The following is a 3,517-nucleotide window of genomic DNA, read 5'->3' on the forward strand; positions in this document are numbered from 1 at the left end:
CAGCGAGCACTCAGAACCTCAAACTTGGCTTGAGTCGAAACTCCATGCTTAAAGTCTCATGGAGCTTAAAGCTCCAGACTATTCTCCGTCCTGGCTCCAAGATGGTGGAACGATCTTCCATTAGCTGCTAGGACTGCAGAGTCTATTGATGTCTTCAAGCATAGACTGAAAACCCACCTGTTTGTTGAGTTCTTACCAGAACACTAACTCAGCGGATACCACTTGCCGTTGTTCTTAAATTGTATGTCTGTCTATGGTTATTTGTGCTTCTTGGCAAATGTCTAACTTGTAAAACACTAGGTAATGACATTGACTCCTGTAGTTTAGTAGTAGTCTGACTCAATGGTATCTTGAATTCTGGTCTATCCGTACTATTATCTAGGATGAATTCTGTGATCAGATGCAAAGCACTTTGTAAGTCACTCTGGATAAGAACGTCTGCTAAATGCTGTAAATGTAGATGTAAATGTGGTAGTTGTGGTGATTGTAGTGGTAGTGGTGGTTGTAGTGGTAGTCGTGATTGTGATGTTTGTTGTGATAGTGGTGATTGTGGTGATTGTGGTGTTTGTGGTGATCATGGTGCTTGTGGTTATCGTGGTGGTTGTGGTGATTGTGGTGGAAGTGGTGGTTGTAGTGGTAGTGAAGATTGTGGTGTTTGTTGTGATTGCTGTGGTAGTGGTGGTTGTGGTGGTTGTGATGATTGTGGTGGTAGTGGTGGTTGTAGTGGTGATTGTGGTGGTTGTGGTGATCGTGGTGCTTGTGGTTATCGTGGTGGTTGTGGTGATTGTGGTGGTAGTGGTGGTTGTAGTGGTAGTGAAGATTGTGGTGTTTGTTGTGATTGCTGTGGTAGTGGTGGTTGTGGTGGTTGTGGTGATTGTGGTGGTAGTGGTGGTTGTAGTGGTAGTGGAGATTGTGGTGTTTGTTGTGATTGCTGTGGTAGTGGTGGTTGTGGTGGTTGTGGTGGTTGTGATGATTGTGGTGGTTGTGATGATTGTGGTGATTATGGTGGTTGTGGTGATTGTGGTGGTTGTGATGATTGTGATGATTGTGGTGATTGTGGTGGTTGTGATGATTGTGTTGATTGTGGTGATTGTGGTGGTTGTGATGATTGTGGTGATTGTGGTGATTGTGGTGGTTGTGATGATTGTGGTGGTTGTGGTGATTGTGGTGGTTGTGGTGGTTGTGGTGATTGTGGTGATTGTGGTGATTGTGGTGATTGTGGTGATTGTGGTGGTTGTGGTGATTGTGGTGGTTGTGATGATTGTGGTGATTTTGGTGATTGTGGTGGTTGTGATGATTGTGGTGGTTGTGATGATTGTGGTGATTGTGGTGGTTGTGATGATTGTGGTGGTTGTGATGATTGTGGTGATTGTGGTGGTTGTGATGATTGCGGTGGTTGTGGTGGTTGTGATGATTGCGGTGGTTGTGGTGGTTGTGATGATTGCGGTGGTTGTGGTGGTTGTGATGATTGCGGTGGTTGTGGTGGTTGTGATGATTGTGGTGGTTGTGGTGGTTGTGATGATTGTGGTGATTGTGGTGGTTGTGGTGGTAGTGGTGGTTGTGGTGATTGTGGTGGTTGTGATGATTGTGGTGGTTGTGGTGGTTGTGATGATTGTGGTGATTGTGATGGTTGTGATGATTGTGGTGATTGTGGTAGTTGTGATGATTGTGGTAGTTGTGATGATTGTGGTAGTTGTGGTGGTTGTGATTATTGTGATGATTGTGGTGATTGTGATGATTGTGGTGATTGTGGTGGTAGTGGTGGTTGTGATGATTGTGGTGATTGTGGTGGTTGTGATGATTGTGGTGATTGTGGTGGTTGTGATGATTGTGGTGATTGTGGTGGTTGTGATGATTGTGGTGATTGTGATGATTGTGGTGATTGTGGTGGTTGTGATGATTGTGGTGATTGTGGTGGTTGTGATGATTGTGGTGATTGTGGTGATTGTGATGATTGTGATGATTGTGGTGATTGTGATGATTGTGGTGATTGTGGTGGTTGTGATGATTGTGGTGATTGTGGTGGTTGTGATGATTGTGGTGATTGTGGTGATTGTGGTGGTTGTGATGGTTGTGGTGATTGTGGTGGTTGTGATGATTGTGGTGATTGTGGTGGTTGTGCGGATTGTGGGTTTATTGGGTTTGGGATGCTTTTGGTGTTTGTGGTGGCTGTCTTAAGTCGTACAGATCAGATCACACTGATTATCTGATTAGAAAGAAAGTGCTTCACTTTGTCTCCACCTGTCTGATCCAGGAGACCAGGTCCAGGTGCACATCACCCGTCTGATCCAGGAGACCAGGTCCAGGTGCACATGCTGTGTTGGGACTACGTCAGGTACGAGATTGAATTTACTGTAATTATTGTTTGTAGATTACTATTTTAGAACTGAGAGCATTTTTTAAAATAATATTTTTGGTTTTGCTAAAATATATGTAAAATGTGCATTTGTGTAGGTTTATTGTCTGTCACTAGATGGCAGTAAAGACAGCTACTTCAGTATCATAAAACATCTTCTTTGGCTTAAAACTTCAGTTTATTCAACTTGATGTTTATCTGGCCATATTCCACTTATGTCTGTTTTGTTGCATGTTAGTTAAATTATACAAGCAAAATGTATTTATGGAATCAGAGTATACAATATTCACAAATAACAAAAAAAAAACATTATTTTCCTCTACATTTTAATATGCTTTCTCTAAAAAATATTTGTAGTGATGGCTACATTGAGAGGAAATTCTGACCTTACAGGGGTTTCCTGCTGGGTGTTTGCTTTGTAAGCTACTGTTTCATTCCAAGAAAACTTAACACAGGAAAAATTAAAAAAAAGAGATTTATCAGGACACCTTGCTAGGACAATTGTAGTGGGCCACATACTTTTGATGAAATCCATGAGGTCGCCCTAACCCTAACCCTAACCCTATCTTTGACCATAAACGTAACCTTAACACTAACCCTAGATCCTAGGAAGGATGAAGACATATAGCACAGACAGTATAAAGCCTGAACAAGTGTGATGTTGTCCTAACCCTAACCCTTACCCCCTAACCCTTACCCCCTAACTCTGACCCTGACCCTAACCCCCTTACCCAAACCTAGAACCTAATCCCCTAACCCTTAACCTGACTCTATCCCCCTAACCCCTGACCACAACCATAACAGTCTTGAATGTGTGGTGTGGAATGGTCAGCAGGCAGGTTCGGAGACCTTCAGAAGGTTTCTGCCACACTTCAGGACATTTCAGATGTGCTTAAACTTCATGCGTAATGCACACCAGTTAGGTTCCTTTCCAATCGTGTGGCCTGCATGTGTAAAATATGCTGTTGTGAGGGCTGTGTGTGTAAACACTGTCACACACTCAAGTGTCCATGTCAACCATCGTCTCACCGACATTCACACAAATGTTCATCAAACCACACTAAGAAACACATACCATTGAAATCACAAGCTCACTTGAAAATCTGACTCCTGGAGTCTGAGTGTGGTTGAACGTCCAGACACATCACAGCCCACGGTGGG

Source organism: Brachyhypopomus gauderio, unplaced genomic scaffold, assembly GCF_052324685.1.
Source record: "Brachyhypopomus gauderio isolate BG-103 unplaced genomic scaffold, BGAUD_0.2 sc95, whole genome shotgun sequence".
NCBI lineage: Eukaryota > Metazoa > Chordata > Actinopteri > Gymnotiformes > Hypopomidae > Brachyhypopomus > Brachyhypopomus gauderio.